The sequence below is a fragment of the Lagopus muta genome, chromosome 9 (genome assembly GCF_023343835.1).
Source record: "Lagopus muta isolate bLagMut1 chromosome 9, bLagMut1 primary, whole genome shotgun sequence".
In the NCBI taxonomy this organism is placed as follows: Eukaryota; Metazoa; Chordata; class Aves; order Galliformes; family Phasianidae; genus Lagopus; species Lagopus muta.
The window spans coordinates 17,905,494-17,925,750 of NC_064441.1; the positions used below are offsets into that span (position 1 = coordinate 17,905,494).

At 40.0% G+C, this 20,257-nt stretch overlaps 1 long non-coding RNA gene across 2 annotated transcripts in view; it reads right to left on the minus strand.

The window, feature by feature from the left end:
* Positions 1 to 19,037: 19,037 nt before the first annotated feature.
* Positions 19,038 to 20,257, minus strand: part of LOC125697337 (uncharacterized) — a 32,801-nt gene continuing 31,581 nt past the window's right edge. For both annotated transcript variants that reach the window (XR_007378758.1, XR_007378759.1), the window contains one exon: positions 19,038 to 20,037. This is a non-coding gene — a long non-coding RNA (uncharacterized LOC125697337). The remainder of the gene's footprint in view (positions 20,038 to 20,257) is intronic.

Here is a 20,257-nt window from a genome sequence, read left to right on the forward strand (position 1 = left end):
TCAGTTACACTGCATGCACCTGAGCTCTCCTGAACTGGCCCTGCCTTCCATCAGGTGCTCAATCACTGCTTCAAGCTGTGGCTTAGCATTTCCATTACACCTGCACATAGCATTCTTTCTGTTCCTGTTTGAGCACTAGTGGGACGCACTTGGTGTAAACTCTGCAACGTTCCAATGTTGTCACCATTGTTTCAAACCTATTGAAGCTGATATTCAGTTCTGTGCACAGTTGCCTGGTTGTAAACTGCAAATTCAGATGGATGAGCTGATTGAGATGCTCTTCACAGTGACAGCTGTGCATGGCTACTATCTGGAACGTGGCTTGTCTTTCATGTTGCTGTCATCACTGATGAAATCCACTACCCACCGTGTCACTGTGCCCACATCCACTCTTTGGTCTCCAGAAACATTCACCAAGTGTCAGTGAATGCCAACGGGTGCCATTTTTTCCACATGGAGAAAGTCAGTGACACCCTTTTGCTTCATATGCACTTCCATGTCAGATGCCATTTTGTCAGACAGCTGTGTGAACACTTTTAGTTAATATTCAGGTTTTTTGGCTGTCTTCTGAATATCACCATAAAGCTTGATCTGTAATACTTGTTAAGGATACACAAATAAATCTTTGTCATGTCTACTCTAAACTATCAGGATGCACTCAACTCTAACACATGCTCTTGCCTGAGAAATCACTGAGATCTACAAATAGAGCTGAGTGGCACTGCTCTTATTCCATATATGAATATGGAGAAACACTGAAGCATAAGTGGGCACAAAGTTAATGTTGAATACTCAGAGCTTTAGTAATACATGTTCATTGTATGCACCACAGTGAGAAGGATGCATTATGTCATTTCCTCCCCAGCCGTCTACACTGATCACCAAGAACTGCATTAGCAGTTCCAAGGGGAAAGAGAGCTTTCCATGTTTGCTAGAGTGATCCCATCTGGCCTAATTAAATGATCTGCATTGACTGACTGCTGGGTAAAGTCTTATTGTGCTCTCCCAGCTGGAGGATGAAAATATAACTGAGGCCTGCTTCAGGGAAATAACATGCAAGTGCCTCTCAGGCAGCTGGATTGTGCTTGAAGCTTTTAAAAATGCAGAAGCAGTAGGTTAAGATAAAAATCTAGGGAAAGCATCATCCTTAGCTTTATGAAAAACAAGTGATCCCCTACTGCTTAGAGATATCACCTACAGGTTTAGTTCCTCCTTGGTGAACAAGACCAGTGAAGAACACAAAAGAAGGATTTCTTGCAGGAGGAAATGGTACTAGAACAGAACATGAAGCACAGAATGCAAATAAGCTATGGTCAGTAATATAATGAGTAGCTGAAAAGTGCAAAATGAGCAAATGGTAGACTAATTATGACAGAATATGAAGGACTGCCAGCATCAAGCACTCAAATACTGTGTCAAGACTCATAAAAATCATAAAGTCATAAATTTGGAGTCTCTTCATCTTCTGTTTTCTCTTGCTGAGCCCTCAGAATCATTTTGCTCTTTTTCCGTTGCCTGTAGTAAAAATGCTTTTACCATTATGAGCATTGACATGCTTTTTTTTTTTTTTTTTTTACATATAGTCATGTGGTGCTGGAAGGGAGAGCTCACACTGAGTTATTTAGCCCCAGGTAGTGGTGCACAGTATTTATATCCCTGCTATCCTGAAGGTGTTGAGCGTTATGAAGTGCATAGACTTTTTTCTTTATGCAGATAGGGATGCTTACGGTTTTGTTTTTCTATATTTGTTTAATGTAGAATATGACCTAATATTGTGAATGGATTGATGTATTTAGATCATGCATCTTGATAAGTAATATATTGACCTGTTTAGGTGGTAACAGTGTTCAAACAGGTCCCGGTCAATGAATCAAGGCATGAAAGCATTTGAGTTAATTTATATTAATAACTTTTCCTTACGTTACATTTGACATGTTCTGGAAAATATCAAGTATACTCAAATCTTTTTTAGAGTGAGATGTGCTACGTCTGCTCACAAGCTGTTTTGAAAGGCTGACTTTCCCACTGTATGTATGCTAAATACAGTTAAATGTTCTGCTAGAGGGACTTGAGCTGAAACGACAGTGATTCTTGGAGTACTACACCAAGGAGAATGAAAGAAATGAAAGTGATTGTAGCGAATCAGTTCATCTTAAAGGAACTGTAAAGATGGAAGCACAGAGCACTAATCACTCAATTCCATCTATCAACGTCATGGCACACTGTACAAATAATGCACAGATCACGTAACACACTGCCAAAGATCTTTCCGTCTATACTGCACTCTCAAGGTTTTTATTGCTTAACAATCTGTATCTTCATTACAATATAACTCAAAAATGGATTTATATTGAATATAGTCATAGACCTGACTCAATCTATAATTTATGTGCAATCTAAGGTCTTCTGTATGAATTCCGATGAACAGCATGATTTTACACTTGGTAGCATTTTTATCTTTTGCTAATATCACACTGAAACATAAGCTTCTTTAAGAGGTCAGCTGTAAGTTTTATCATCTGTCAAAATTCAAAGATAAAGCCTCCATATATATGCAGATTCTACTCATCTAATGACAGTTCTTTTTAGCTATATTCTCAAGTAACTGAGTATATCACTAAATCTAATTACACATCTAGATTGCAGTGTAATCTAGATGCCAGGCATCTGCAACCCCGGCCATCAGGTTGTGGTCTGTCAAAATAAATCTGTGAATGAACTTCAAATAAAAGCACAGGATGAAAAATTTACATATGTATATGATGCTTTACCTCATAACTTCAATCTGCGTGCATACAGATTAACAGGAAGCACATTTGTATCTTCTGAAGAGCTTTTCTATTTGATTTTCCAGTTAATCCTAGGTCCTTTTTAGCCTTTCTTTCTGTCTGTTTTAATGAGTAAACTAATCCATTTTTGAAATAGCTCTTTTCCTAATGAAGATGTAAGTTCTCAAAAGTGTAAGGAATGTGCCATCAGTGCAATAAAAAGACATGAATATGATTAATGAATACCTCTATGAACTGAGAATGAGGGCATCTAAGCAGAGCTCGCAGTTGTTCCGCATTGCTGCAGAACACATAGCAAATCACTCCATTTCTCTGTATCGCTGCCATTATAAACCTTATCCCTATATTGACGTGCATTTGCAAAGCTTCTGCAAGCTTCACTGGGGACACACAATCTTACAGAAAAACTCGAACACAGAAGAAATACAAAGCTACCAATTTCATTGCAGTTGTGTTTTTGGCAATATGGTCCACAAAGTTAAGGAAAGCCAACAGAAACACTCCCTTCTAACTCATTAGATTTTGGTTCAGATTGGTTTAATCAGAGTAGAACCAGACCAACCTGTTTGTTATACACAGTTGTGACCAGAGCTGAGAGTTTTCTTTTAGTCTATGCTGGAGCAAATCTTACTGTATGTCTGTTAGATCACACCAGTTCCAGTCTTATTTAATACTGTGAATACCTTCACAAGCTGAATTGCCATGAGAGCTGCTAGATTTAAAATTACTGTTATCCATACTATGTGGATATACACCATTAAACCACTCCTTAGCTAAGGATAACAGAATATGAAGTTTTTATTAGGGAATTGCTTCTTATGTGTTTATTACAGTTTAGGCAAGACTAAACTCCCTGTATTCAAAATGACATTGCTGTCAAAACTATATTAGTAATTTTGGCCTACGTCTCAGATTTTGTGGTTAAAGAGGATGGTACTGATTTAAAGCTAAGGAACAGCCTTCTTCTCTTTCAAATTCTGTAGTTCTGATCTGTCAAAGCAATTGATCTGAAGGTTCTTCCAGTTATCTTAGTGGAACGTAGGGAATAATGGTCTTGTGGAAGATTTCTGACTCAGATCTGTTCTATCCTTGCCTATGGGTTGCATGATATAACCTAAATATTAATATCTAGAATGTACTATCATATTGTTATTTTTTCCTCTCTGCCCTGGCCCAGCTGTTGAGTAAGATGCAATCTCAATCAACCACTGCTGGGAAAACATCTGAGCTTTACTAAGTGTGATCAGTTTAGTTATGGTTTTCCCTTTTTTATTGTACACTAGTAGATTTTAGAATCTCCAAGTACTGAACACCTACAGTGAATATAGGAAGCCCAAAGTAACTCATTTATTTAGTATAAACCATACATGAACAGAATATATTTGTGTACAATTAATGAAATGTAGGAGTCTGCTTCCAGTTCAACTACATGAAGCGTTAAAACATTTTAGCATTATTCATCACTACTTTTCCAAGGACTGAAAATACTTTATTGAGATATTTACAGTAACTTCACACAGCAGCACAGCTGCAAGGCAGCATCTGATTACATACATTCACAGCTAGGAAGTAGATCCAGCAGTTTGCAGCACTATTATTACATTAAAACGAAAATAACTGTTTTTGCAGTTCAAGATAGTACACAACACCAGTTATTATTAAAAGGGCCCTGGATGGATGCTCGTTGGCTCTGCAGCATTCCAAAGGGGTGGCCTAATTTGCAGGCACCCCAAAGCACAGCTGAATTCGCAGTCCAGGACTCTACATCACCATCTGTTCAGCATTCTGAACAGCCAAGCTTATCTTCTTCCAGACCCAAAATACATTTTTTATGGCACAAACGTATTTTTCTATGAGCAATTAAGGCGGCTCCAGGAGATGGATTATTATAAGATGTACTTCAGACACTGAAATGTTAATTGGATATTCTGGACCAGCCAGAAAAAAAAAGAGGTCAATTTTCCAAAGTTTAACTGATTTAGGAGGCCTGGTAAAAACAGCCCAACCCACTGACCCCCAGTAAAACAAATCTAATCCTTCTCTGCTAGTTCCACAAGTATGCACTTTATCACAGCTATATATGAGTATGCATGCAGATTATCAAATTATTGGTGTACAGTAGTGCATGGAGCAGAAAATCACTTTGCATGCATCACGGAGAATTTTCCATTCACATTGTCTGCTATGTCTTAGGAACAGAGGAGGTCTGGGGAAAGAAGTTGAATAATATGATGAATTGTGGTAAAAGCACATTAAGAGTAGAATTTCTCTTTCCAGATTAACCAGTGAGTGTAATTTCAGTCCTACAAGCATTCAGTCCTACTACCACTGAAAAAACATCACTTTGGAGTGAGATTTTACACCGCATCTGCTGTACTAGAGCTCAGTACATACACAGCAAGTTTCTTAGTATTTTTAAGGAACATAGGGTATTGCTTGGATTAGATTATAAACACTGTATTCCTATGAATATGATGCCGCAGCTCCTGCTGTGTATAATATGGTGATTAATGAACATATGCACTGTAGTGGTGGGATGACTCAGGACCAGCACAAGTTTTGCACTCTAGTAATTCAAATTGTGCTAGACCTACTTGCAATACAAGCTTGCCACACTGCTTGTGTTACCCCAAATTTTACCCCAATATCTGTTTCACTCCAATGAGACTTTTTTAGTACGTGTTTTGTTAGCTAGCTCTATAATGCTAAGAACTCATTTTTGTTTATTCTTCTTAAGTAGATCAGAATGGTACTCATTTACTACAGAACTTTCTTACTAAGATGATGAAGACACGATGGCACAGTTTTCTCTAAAATAACTAATATGCACTTGATTCTATGTACCTAATTTTTTTGTAATGTTTGGTCTATTTCTGCAATCCACTCTTTCAGATCATGAACTAAAGTCTCCCATGCTTGAGCTACATAATTTTGTCCATCAAAAACAAGTTTTGTCTCCAGATAGCAATATATTGTTTTGTACTTCTTGCATACTGGAGAATTTTATTTTACTTTGCAGTGCATATATATGGTTTTATGGATATATTACTCTTTCAGACTAATTTAAAATAATCTTCTGACTGTTAATGCTTTTTCTAAGTTAGGTTTGATATTAGAGTTCCTACTTAAGTTTTCCTTCGTATTTGCAGGTCAGACTTAGATGTACTCTGAAACCATTCAAATATGAATCAAATACAGATCATGGTAGAGCAACAAACTGTCAGGAAGACAAACTGTGTAACAACTCAGACCTAATAATCATGTTCATTTCAGCAAGGCTCACTCAAAAAGCAAGCAATGCAAATAAACTCCTCCTATGTTGTATACTAACAGCTGAGAGCATGGGGGGGAAACAGATGTCTGGATACAGTACCAGGTCAAACAAAAAGATTCTACCCTCTAAGCACAAACACAGTAGTTTCTTTTCCCTTGAGTTCCATTCCATCTCCAGTACAAAATCCCAGCTGTCTACTTTCTTACAATTTTATTCTAAGTAATTTGCCATGATAAAGCTATTTAGCCCCTAGGCAATTTTCCACATTTCTGTACTGTCAGTCAAAAGAACAAACTTTGCCCAAATTGGCTCCAAAGCCCAGATGGAGAATTAAACTTTTTTTTCTTTTTTCTTTTTTTTTCCCCTGACACAGAGCCTGTGACACCCTGTTATACCAAGAGCAGGTAGCTCCTTCAGGCCCACTCCAGAAGTGGTCTCTCTGTTAACTGTGCTTGTTCCCAGCTCTCACCTGTCACAGCTGTGACTTGGTTGGTCTCATCAGCTGGTATGACAATGCTCAATTTTCTCTAGCTGTCTTACCTGGGATTTCAGCCTCCCTCTCTGTAGTCAGACAAACTTCACAAATCACAGAAATGGGAAAAAGCACATGGCACATCAACATTGTCATTAATTATTTAGTAAATGCCAACAGCAGGTAACCTACAGCCATGTCCATTTTCCGCCCTTTCGTTCCGCATCATTAAGCTGTCCCAAAAGAACCCTTGGAAACCTTCCTATGACATGGCCCAGCTCACTCCCCAAGGGTCAGGGTTGAGCAGCTGCTGCCGCCCACTGCTGAGAACCTCCTGGTTCCAAGACTGTTCACTTAAAATATACAGCTGCAACAGCAACTCTTAAAAGCAGTGGTTCTGGAATAACTTCCTAGCCAATTTGGTAGAAAACTGATAAGGTTTCCAGTGGAAACCTGCTAGCAATGTGAACAAGATCCACCAAAACTGGTATGCCTCAAAGGAATAGCTATATTTCTTTTTAAAAAAATCTGTACTTTGCAGTAACCTCATACTTCCTTGGAAAATGAGCAAGTGCAGTTTTTCATCCTTCACCTTTCTTTCCCTCACAGGGCCTAACCTTGCAGGTGGCTTCTCTTTGATGCCATAAAGACAATTCCAGACTTTGTAATACCTTGCATGCAGATAACGCACCACCTCTTGTAAGCTTTGATGTTAAACACAGCTCATGGTTTTAGGAACTGAGTCTCTGTCCCCATAACTTTTCTGACTCTGTTTTCTATATAATATACATAAACCTGTTCCTCCCCTCCTCCTTCCTAATGGAATTTCGACTGGGGATGAGCCCAGTCAGAGCTTGGAGGCAATTGCAGAAGCCATCTTCTGATTGGTGCTACTCCAATAGGAGTATGTGACATTGTATAATTGCCATTTTTTATATCATGTTTAAAATCCAGCTTGGAGCAATTGGGTGATAATTGGCTCCCATTCTATGAACACTTTAAAAAAAAAAAAACAAAAAAAATAATCAGAAGTCAAACTTAACATCTCCCCCCAAGTTATATCCACTTCACTACTTTGAATATATTATAGCTTCATTTTCATTCTTAAATCACTCTTTGTCAGCTCTTGGCTATCAGCCGTCACTTCAAGTATTCAGCGATACGAATCAGTTACTTTCATCATTTACACAGGGCTTGTTCTAGAAGCCATTACCGTTATAGTAATGAAATCTACTTTAAAAGTGTTTTTTTTAATTTTAGCTAAAGAACTTCTTTATGACTTCCAACAAGTTTAAGATCACTAAAGTGAAAAGAGTAAGGAAAGTGGTGCAAGAAGAAAGAACAGTTTATAGCTTACCATTCAGAATAAAAAGGAGCCATAAGATTAGCCTGTGAAGTACAACATTCACTGTCTTATGACACTGCAACTACAGAAATATCAGACCCTCTCAAAAATCCATTTTTAAAAACAATACCACAAAGTATTTCAATACCTCAAGAGCTTTGTAGCTATGCTGAAACCCTTCCATAAGACATAACTAACAACAAACCTGTCTAGTTAGGAAAGACTGTCCAACATACTTTCTCTTGTCTTGTTTCTGTCTTCGCTGCTACAGAGGTTTTGTTGGCCAAAAGAGAATTTGGTACACTAATACTATTTCATTTACAAAAAAAAACAAAACAAAACAATAACAACAAATACATTTAGCTGCATCACTTACACTGAAGGGAAAAACAAACTACCCTCTAATATTACATTTCTCATACTACATGCCTCATTTGAGAGATGGGGAAGTGGCTGCCCTTTGTACTGTCCTTATTTTGAGTGCTACAAGATAAACAGTGCTATCAATATATTGATGCAATTTCATCAACAGCAAAACAGAATTCAGCAGACCCTTGAGCAAAAGAGCAAGCTACAAAGCTCTATAGACTTTTCTAAACCTTACTCTTTTATCATCTTAATACAGATGTGTACTTACTTGTAAAATAAATTCTCTTTGGGATTAAACAATTTGGAGTCTTCAACCATTCAAAATACAAAATAAAAAATTACCAAAAGGTCTCATTTCAGAACGTATTGAGAGGCAGGCCAACAAACTCTTGAAACACAGACTGGGGGCACTTGCAAAAGAAGCTCTCAAGTATTTTTCCCTCATACCAAGATAAAGTTTACAGTGTGAATACCAACAAGCTCAGTTATATGATCTAAATGTCACCTTATCAAAACCCATGAGCAAATTCATATGCATTTTCCAAAATCCTATGTTTTCAATGATTAAGCTTCTGCTGCTAAAAATTCTACCAGAGCAGCTGAAGGAAAGGGAAAGGAGAGCGAGGAAGAGTAGAGAAAAGCTCCCCAATTTGTATCTTCCTCTCAAAGCACAACCAGGTCAAGGTTTTCAATGCAACTGATAGGTCCTTTTTTAAAATCAGTTAATTAACAATATATTTGTTCTCCCAGGTTTCCACAACCCCTATGATAACTCCCTTCACTAAAAACTTTGAGCCAGAAAGAGAATACCTTTCAATTCTACTAAATTGTTTGATTTCAAATTCTTCCTTTCTGCACCAGGTTAAAAAAAGCAATGCTTTGCAGTTTCCTGGGAAGGAGCAGGTCTCCAGAACATCCGATTTCTGAAGACATTCACTAAATCTTTGCTCTAAAATTCTGCCAGATGCTGTTCCAATAAACACACTCATTACCAACATCAAGTTGGGCAGATAATCTGGGATTCACGGTTTGCTGGATTTCAGACATGTCCAAATAGCTGCAGGCTTCTTCAGATTAACCTGCCAAGTCTTAATACACTAAGATGTAACTTTTTAGAAACAAACAAAATCAATACAAAACAAAAGAAACCCAAACATTTCCACAAACGCCTTTGTTTGTTTTTATCCATCTGAATCAATGGATTTAAGGGAAACCGAGGAGCAATTCCACTGAGCTAAGGTTTGACTCTTGGTGAGAGGTGTTTTCAGAATGGCAATTTTTCATTTCACTTCTGCATTTTAATTTTTCTATATGCATAGATGTTGCACTGTGAACAGGAGCTATTACGCATACAAAATTGAAGGAATCCTATGAAACACAAATCTGAGGTTTGGCATTTTCACTGAGCTGCCAGATGCATTCTGCAGAATTGTTCTGGGACCTGTAAAAGTGATTCTGCATATCTCCTGAGAAAACTGATAATACTGCACAGTATCTAAGGGAATGAAAACTTTCTAAATGGAAAAACAGATCAAAGATCAAAGAAACAGCAAAGGCAATGGAGAACAAAAAATGATTAAAAATCACAATAGCAGATTGAGAGCTGCCTGAAACTGTGAGAAAAAATAGAAGCATTAATCTTCTATATACCAAATAAGTACAAAAATGATGATGCTAAATGTAACACGAATTATACTCATTGACTGATATTAGTAAAGAAACATTCACATCCGAAATACTCAACAAAATTTCCATTTGTTTGTACTAGAGATCATGTCTTGTCCACAAATGCCCTATGTATCCTGAAAGGCACATAAGATTTGTGAATTATATTTCTGAACTCTATTCAAGAGCTCAGCGAAGCTGAGATGACGGACAGTTGGATTTAAAATGCTCAGGTATCGTACTGATTCTTGACTCTGTTCAATCATGAGCAATTTTGAGCAAAGAATTATTTCACTGTAACATTTTAATTAGTTTACTTCTAAAGCTTTCTGGCAGATGTGGATTTTAGAGAGAGATGTGAAGGACAGTACAGTACCTGGCAAATAGACACTGTACTTAATGATCATGGAATCTAACATCCAGGAGTTTGCCATAAGACACAAGTTCCTGAATCACACTGCAAAATTCAGAAGCAGTGAAAAGAGACACAGTGTTATTTTTTAATATGTCTCTCAAAAACTGCCTTTAATGTCTAAAAATTAACAGCTATTTATTCACAATTGAGGTATGTAACTTCTAAAAAGTTATCATATGACCATAATGCCTCAGCACAGAATTGTAATTTTGTGCCTACTCACCATGAAATACCTCCACTGCAGCTCCTTGTCAGCTTGAGGCCTCTTTGTTTAGAGACTGAATCCAGTGTGCTGGCTCTGTTTTACCTATGCAGAGCAGCTTCTGAAAAGCAAACAGAAACATGAACAGAGGATATGTTGGAAGCAAAAAGGAAACAATAGAGGTTCCAGTCCACAGGCAAACCAAATGCACACTTGGATTCCCTTTTTGCAAAAATACAAGCTAATAGAAATAGAAACTGAAATTATTCCCACTATTTTTCTTTAGTGAAAATTTGAGCTAGATAATTTGATAGATTCCTTTACCTATGTCTTCTACTGATATTTTGTTTGTTTCTTTTTTGTATTTTTTTTTCCTCCCTCACCCTGCAGACTCCCCAGGATATATCAGCAATCCAGAAAAAAAAGGGCTTTAGGTACTTATCTTTGAAACCTCAAAGGATAAGCAGACCTGAAATTGTACAACTGGCTTCTAAAGCGCTGACCATATAGTGACACAAAGCTTTACACACGGCTGTGAGAACTAACTCTGCTCACCTCTATCAACAAATACAGAGATTTTGAGTACTCAAAAATCACAAAATGGTTGAGGTCGGAGACACCTCTGAATCGATCTGCCCAGCAGGCTCAGAGCAGTGTTCCTGGGACCACATCCAGACTGCTTTTGGAGATCCCCAAGGAGGAGACTCCACAACATCTCCAGGCAACCTTTGCCAGTGCTCTGACATTTCTGCACAGCACAGAAGTGCTTCCTGATGTTCAGATTAAATCTGTATTCTGCTTTGTGCCTGCTTCCTCTTGTCCTGGCACTGTGCACCACTCAAATGAGCCTGCCTCTGACCTCTGCACACACTCTCTTCAAGCCTTATAGACATTCCACACTCAGACCGCAGCTCTCTCTGCTTTGCCTCGTAGAAGGGGTATTCTGGGACTTTCATCATCTTGGTGGCCCTGTTTTGTATGTTCAAATGTCTATTATACTGGGGAGTCAGAATTGGACACAGCACTTCAGGTTCAGACTCCCCAGCACTGAGCATAGGGGAAGAATCACCTTCAATAACATGCTGGCAGCATTTTGCTTAATGCAGCCCAAGAGGCCATAGCCTTCTTATTGGCAAGGACACAATGCTAGCTCATGTTCCACTTGGTGTCCACCAGATCCCAGGTTCTTTCCCACAGAGCTGCTTTCCAGATCACAGAATACAGAATTGTAGGGGTTTGGAAGGGACCTCCAGAGATCATCGAGTCCAACCCCCCTGCCAAAGCAGGTTCCCTACAGTAGGTCGCACAGGTAGGCATCCAGGCAGGTCTTGAACATCTCCAGAGAAGGAGACTCCACCACCTCCCTGGGCAGCCTGTTCCAGTGCTCCATCACCCTCACTGTAAAGAAGTTCTTGCGCACATTGGTGCGGAACTTCCTATGCTGCTTTTTTGTGTTTATGGCTGTTTCTCCCTTGTCCTGTCTGCTGAAAAGAGCCTGGCCTCGCCGCTCTGCCCCCCCACACCTTAGATATTTATAGACCTGGATCAGGTCCCCTCTCAGTCTTCTTTTCTCAAGGCTGAACAGACCCAGTTCACTCAGCCTTTCCTCATAGGGGAGATGCTCCAGGCCCCTCACCATCTTCGTGGCCCTCCGCTGGACTCTTTCCAAGAGATCCCTGTCTGTTTTGTACTGGGAGCCCAGAACTGGACGCAGTACTCCAGATGAGGCCTCACCAGGGCAGAGTAGAGGGGGAGGATCACCTCCCTCGACCTGCTGGCCACGCTCTTTTTAATGCTCCCCAGGATGCCATTGGCCCTCTTGGCCACAAGGGCACACTGCTGGCTCATGGCCAACCTGTCGTCCACCAGGACACCCAGGTCCCTCTTTGCAGAGCTCCCCTCCAGCAGCTCATCCCCCAACCTGTACCACTGCATGGAATTATTCCTCCCCAGATGCAAGGCTCTACACTTGCTTTTGTTAAACCTCATCTGGTTTTTTTCTGCCCAGCTCTCCAGCCTGTCCAGGTCTCACTGAATGGCAGCACAGCCTTCAGGCGTGTCAGCCAATCCTCCCAACTTCGTATCATCAGCAAACTTGCTGAGGGTGGCCATTATCCCCTCATCAAGGTCATTGATGAAGATGCTGAACAAGACCGGACCCAGCAGTGACTCCTGAGGAACACCGCTGGTTACAGTTCTCCAACCGGACTCTGCACCTCAACAACCCTCTGCACTCTGCCAGACAGCCAGTTTTCAACCCACCTCACTGTCCACTCATCTATCCCACACTTCCTCAGCTTTGTTATAAGGATGTCGTGGGGGACAGTATCAAAAGCCTTGCTGAAATCAAGGTAGACTACATCCACTGCTCTCCCCCCATCCATCCCATCCAGATGAGTGCCACCAGCATATGCTGGTGTCTGGGGTTGTTTCTCCCCAGATGCTGGACTCTGCACTTCTTAATGAACTACATGAGACTATATAATGAAGTTACTAGTGTAGGGAACCTGTTTTAGAAGTGGGGTTGGACTAGGTGATCTCCAGAGGTTCTTTCCAGCCTCTACAGTTTGATTGTGTCAGCCACCTCACAGCCTGTTGAGTACACTCCGGATGGCTGCATGGCCCTCTGGTGAGACAGTCACTGTCCGCAGTTTTGTGTCAGCTGGCAATCTTCTGAGGGTTCACTCTGCCCCACTATCCTGATCCTTACTGAAGATATTAGAACAGGACCCAGCATTGACCCCTAAGAAGCTCCTATTGTTAATGGCCTCCAACACTGAAATCCTCTTAAAATACCCTTTTCTTTTTAAACATTTCCCTTCTATACTTTCTTAGAGAATATGATTTTTTCCTTAATAAAAGTTTTAAACCTAATTCCCATTTCTCAGGTCCCTGGGCCTGGTGGTGCACTTAGCAAAATGAGATGTTTTAGCTGTTATTTATTAGCTAAACATGAGCTTGACAACTGGGAACATAACTGCTCTGTTACTTGCTGCTATTGCTACAAGGAACAGTTATTAGTCTGCAGAAACTATTTTTAAAATCATAATTGATTCCAGACTGTCATTTACTCCCTTTTCAGCAGACTGACAAATGCTACCACAGAAATATTTACAGAGAAGAGTAGTGAGGAAATCAGATTCCCTCAGAACATCTCTTAGCAAGAGAGATCATGACAGTGTAAGATCCAACAGTTCATAGTCCTTTCTAGTTGGTTCCTTGTGTGAATTCACTCTCTTCAAAAACTGCCAAGCAAAATAAGACAACATACAATTTGACCTGGAGGTTCAAAGACTCTTCAAGTAATTACCAATGTCTATTGCATAAAATCAAGCATAATAATTATAATTAAAAATATCCTCTCTATTTACTGCATCTTCAGTAATAATCAGCAGTATTTGCTCACACAGTCATTAAGTAGAATTAAACTGCCTGCTGCACTTCCAGCCCCAGTTTGCTTTAAAAAATTTTAGCATATACAATAACACAGGCAATCTTCAGCACAAAGATCTTCAGGTAAGAGTAATTTTAAAACTCTTGTGTTATATGCAGTAGATTGGATAAACATGCAGAAACGATGCCTGATATAAATCATCATGAGAAAACATCATGGGTACCTATGGGAAGATAGTGCATGCACAAAACACTAAAGAATTTGTTGATATTTAGGTCACAGAAGGTGGAAAGAATGCTGCATCTGTATTTAGACTCATTCCCATCCACAAAGACTGCAAAGGATATTGGAAAAACAAGATGGCTTTGCACAGAGTAGAAATGTGGGTGAAAATTTCAGCTGTGACAACTGGCTGTGCTACCAACATTTCTGCACCTTCTGCCCGTGTCCCATAAGCCGCCCCATCTACTCACTGTGCCCCTTCCCTCTGGGTGGCTGCGGGCTCCCTGTGTAGTTAGCTGTACAGCCACAGCCTTCTCACAAAGCTAGGAGAGCATTTGCCTCAGCTGGGGACTTCCCCTTGTGTGGCACATTCTGACTGCTGGGAACTCAGTAGGCAATCAGCCACTGCATTTCATTACGACTATTTTGCATCATTAAGATACGAACAAGTCGGCAACTGACTTGAGCAAACAAAACCAAGTAGTTTACAGGTTAGCAAAAGCATGGGAGGTGTTACAATCACCAGAGAGTAAACAGATGAACTTATCCAGAACTCAAATTAATAGTCTGGAGTGACATCCTGACCTGAAATTCAGATTCCAGTCTTGGAACAATTCCTGTTAAACAAAACCACTTCAATATAAAAGGCTTTAATATATTTAAATATTCATTAAGTAAATCTTAAATATTTTAAAATCTACGTGACAGTAATTATTCTGGCCTCTAGATGATGTCCTTTTATTCTTTCAGATGCTTCTGTAAAGCCTCAAGAACTTTGCACGCACGTTTTCAGTGCTCAGTTACTACAGAGCTGAATTAGAGCAGCGATAGCAGAGGCAAAATCCACAAGGCTCACAGGTGATGCTTTTTCTTAATAGCTATTACTTGTTTTTAAACTAACACTGGAAGTGAATGGATTGAAAAACATCCTACAGGCGATTAAAAATACAACGCAATGTCTGATAGACCTTGGGGCACCAGTTGCCACCTGAATAACACAGTGTCCATATGTTGGCACTGTGCGCTGGTTATGAAGGCAAACAAGTACAGGAGCATAGAGCCCCAGCGACACCAGACCAAACATGATTCTACCATTACACAATACTCATTAAGGATGTAAATGAGGATATAGCAAATGATTCAAAAGCAACAAGTTACTACAACATGTTATCATCCATTGGTCTCAATACATAATGACTGCTCATCATTAGCCTCCTCCCATTATGCAACTGCATGAATTTATTTAAACCACACTTGTGACTGAGATAACTAAAAGCACACAGGTGGTGAGCACATGACCTTTACCGAGCACATTCCTGTACACGGCCACTGGGAGATAGCAGTTTGTTGTGCCATGGGAGCTCATTCCTTTTGATTGTCCGTACACTGTGTAGCACATCGACCTCACTGGAACAAATAGGGATAATAACAGAGATCGCTGTGTACATTTTGGACAAGACACCAAGAAGCTTACCAGTCAGGAAGAGATTTTTGATACCAGACTACTTCCATTCTGATGTAACTCAACAACAGCTCAATGGGAGCTGCATTGCTTGGAAAGAGTCCAGCGGAGGGCCACAAAGATGGTGAAGGGCCTGGAGCATCTCTGCTATGAGGAAAGGCTGAGTGAACTGGGTCTGTTCAGCCTTGAGAAAAGAAGACTGAGAGGGGACCTGATCCAGGTCTATAAATATCTAAGGTGTGGGGGGCAGAATGGCGAGGCCGGACTCTTTTCAGTGGTGAGTGGAGACAGGACAAGGGGAAACGGCCGGAAACTGCAGCATAGGAAGTTCTGCACCAATGTGCGCAAGAACTTCTTTACAGTGAGGTGACGGAGCACTGGAACAGGCTGCCCAGGGAGGTGGGGGAGTCTCCTTCTCTGGAGATGTTCAAGACCTGCCTGGATGCCAACCTGTGCGACCTGCTGTAGGGAACCTGCTTTGGCAGGGGGTTGGACTCGATGATCTCTGGAGGTCCCTTCCAACCCCTACAGTTCTGTGATTCTGTGATTAGGACTAAGGTAAGTATCTGAGAAAGCTTACGCTGAGTTAGTTTGGGAAAATATGGCAGAGAAGTAGGCATATTTTTCTCACGTTTTTCCCTCACTATTCAAAACTAAAACAGGTTTCAATAAGACCCACTTGTGTTTTCAACATGAATTACATTGTGCACTTCACAGGCTTTTACTGTGACACTTCCACACAGCTTGCCAAATGATTTTAAAAGTCTGGGTTTGTGAAGTCAAGTTCAACTAATTAAAATGAACATAGAATTCTGAAGTCATGAAAAACACAGGTCATCCATAAAACATAAAGCTTAGTAGGTCAGACCAGAAGTCAGCCAGTCCATTTTGCCAGCTGCTGAACAAGGATGAAGAAGCTAAATACCAATGGCAGCTTGCAGCAGTAACAAAAAAGGTCCACTCACCTCTCCCATTCATTGCACAGAGGTATCTAGTTCATTCTACGTTGCTAAATTAAGACTAAAATTGTCCCCCATTTGGGCACTTCTGATACATCAACTATTTTTCTGTGACATCCTGCATCTACTAACCAAGAGTTTGGTGCAGTGAACAGAACAGTGGGATGGCATGCAGGAGCCTGAGGATCTATTCTTTGCTCCATTCCTTCAGCCAGCACTGCCTTTGTCCAAGCCCAATCATCACACAGTAAGACTGAGAAGTTTGGAGGACAGAAACTTTCATGCTGACAATCTGAGCACAACCAATAAGAACTAGAAACAGAATAGGCTACATTATTATCCAGGTCTTCAGCTCAGATTCTGAAAGGGAACAGGAAACCAGGACACTTTGTAACAGCTGCTCTCCAACTCTGCCTGACTCAGTGCAGCCTGGGTGGGTGTGCATGTAAGGACATCTGTTCATCATATGGAGGAACTGTAATTTTACATAGTCTTGCTATGAAGTGTGCTACTAGATGCCTACTGCATCTGACTTCCAGTGTTTTATCAGCTATACAATCTGATTGCCTTTCTCCTAATGTGAGCTTCTCTTCCCTGTGAAAAGCTTCACACTATTTATATTCTGGCAATTTCCACATCTAATAAAGGACAGCTCTTGTTCTGGGAGATATTGTACAGATACAGAAAAGACCAACAGGAGCTTCTGATCAAGAAATACAAAACAGGCAGCACATGCATAGGAAGAAAAAGATATCAGAATCATTACTGCCTTCTATGAGGGCTGATCCAAAAATAATACCTCCTATTTCATGATATTGATGCACAATGTCAAATGCAGATGATGGTGATAAAGCAGCAGAGGTTGAACCAACCCACCAACTTATCATGTTTTATCACCATGAGACAGATGGCAGCAGAGAGGCAATCCGATAAAACAGCATCTGACACAAAACTGCAAATGAAAAGAGGGCCGGAATTGAATTCCTCCATGAGAAAAAACAGCACCCATTGACATTTAATGACATTTGCTGAATGTTTGTAGAGACCAAAGAGTGGATGTGAGCACAGTGAGTGTTATCTTTCAGTGATGATGCTTTCATAGCAGCTGTGAAACAGTGGGTCACTTCTACTAGTGCAGCTTTTTTGGGGTTTTTTTGGTGTGTTTTTTGTTTTGTTTTACAAGTACACAATGCAGGGTCTTGTTCACTTCTGGCAAAAATGCATAGCTGATACCAGTGACAGTGTTAAGAAATAGTGTTTTGTAGCTGAGATTTTTTTCTACCAAATAGTGCTAACTGTGCTCTTAGTATCTTCTGCTGCTTTGATGGAAATAACTAGAAGGCATTACTTTCAGAGCAAGATAGTTTTACTGAAAATTTGGAGGCAGGAGCAACTCACCAACACAGCCTGACCTGAATGACCGTAATGAGTGTCAGTAACATAACAAGATTAAACTTACAGTATTTGAATGAACTGGAATATAGCTGTCCACTGAAAATCTGTAAAAAGCCACCAACAGGAATACACAACAATTTAAGAAAAAGTTAATTTCTTAAAGCTATCTGGATGAGATTTCACAGCACTCACAATATAACTGATATTATCTGCATAAAATAGTACATGTGTATAGCAAAAATGCTGTGCTGTTATCTCAGATGTTCAGCTTTACTTAACAGCCTGTAAGACAACTATTTGTTCTTTGTTTCTGCTATGAGGGGATTCATCAGGGAGGATTACTGTTTTTGGAAAGGGTCATAGGTTAGTACAGGAGAGAAATAAAAGAAATATATACAAATCACTTTTAAGAATAAATTTTCTCGGGGACAAGCTGATGTTAATGTATGTTAGCAATGTCCATAAGGACAGGAATCGACCTTTTACACAGTGCCACGACATGTCATGCTTCTTTAGTGCAAGAAATTCATCAGAAGTGGATCATTTAAAAAAAACATTCAAGGAAGCCCAGACAGATCAAAGCCTGCATGGAGAGCTGGCAGAAAATGACAGGAAAAAAATCATGCAAGGAACCAGAAAATAAACAAGAACTCTGCTGGAACAGCAGGAGGGTTCCCTGCTCAGCTGTACTTCTCCTTTGCACTGAGATTACACCAAGGTGAAAAATAAATTTCATCAGGGACTTGGGGTCCAAGGTTGACCTTGCTGTAGGCCTGTTCTACTGAAAATTTTCACCTTGCAGTGCAACCCAAGTGTGGGGTGGATATAGCAAGATGTACATCCTGAAACCAGAATTATGGGGATGCTGCATGGGACTCTTTGACAATGAAGTCACCTTAGTGTTGTTTCATTTCTCCCTTCACAGTGATCGATCTCATTCACTCTTTCAAAGTGGTAACAACACTGTGTTACTTTTTCAATACTGCAATATTGTAGATACAGCAATGAAAAATGGCTTAAATATTTTACCAATTAAAATCTAGAAACATCAATGTACACTTGCTAAAAAAGCAGTTAAAACTGAAGCTGCTTTATTGGAAACAAATGATGATTTACCTGCTGTTTTCTAACAGGCATTACAAAGTAATTATCAACTATTTCCAACTTCTGAAAGCAAAACAGCAAACAGCCGCCTTTCACTGTAAGAGATATTGCATAATAATGGCAAACAGGACATTTCTCCAGTGCCCCCACCATTGCAAGTAAAGATTTCCTTCAGACAAGCATGCCACCTGCACTTAGTGAGCTGAGGATATTTTTTTTCCTGCTATATCACCAGTTGCTAAAAATTTAATTCTGTTCTGTTGCTTTGCAATGGCAGAAAAGCTACACAATGCAGACACAGGAAAGCCAGATGACACAGGAGAATAGATACCCCCAAACATGGCATTTAACCAGGCAGCTTCAAGTACTGAAGCCAATCTGACAGCTGGAAGTATGCATCCTGGATTAAGCCACTGGTTCTGGCAGATCCAGATCTTTGGTTTTAGCTGCCAGAAGCCCCAAATATTTCAGTAGGAGATAAATTCTTCTTCCTCCAAAAAAGCTATTGAACTGTCCTTCTTTAGGTTGAAAGCCTCACTCCTGACTTCAGCCTAAGTTCATTGGGGCTTGATTCGTATAATCTTTCATAACTGAACATTATTGATCAAAGAAATCTTAAATCTTTCTAAAATCATACTACACAGCTGTTTGGAAACGAAAAGTTTGATGTGGAACTTCTCATGTTAAAAATTCACTTGTATTCTGGCAACAAAAAATATTGTCCGTGCAGAGTCTGGTCACAGGAAAAGGAGTAACTGGAAAGCCTTTTTTTTTAGGATTCATCAGCTTTCATTCAGTAGTAACAATGGATCAGAATTCAGGGACCTGTAACTTGTGGAATAAGGGTTTCCAGTGAGTTGTCTGTCACAGCAGCAGTTTGCATCTTGTCCTTCAAGAAAATTAGCGTGCCATACTGTAGTTCTTCTTGTGAACAGTGACAGCGGAAAGTCACTACAGGCAATTCACTTCCCTTTTAAAGAAAACAAAAAAATATCTGACACCAGGCATTCTAAGTCCTGCTAAAATTAAGGGAACGTCCAGACTGGAAGGTGGGATAGATTGGCTAATACAGATAAATTTACAACCTATTGTACTAAATACAATTTTCAGACCGACAGAAACTCCACCATATAGTCAATCCTCACATATCAGATCACCTATAAAATCCAGAAGAGCACGAAAAGAGAGAA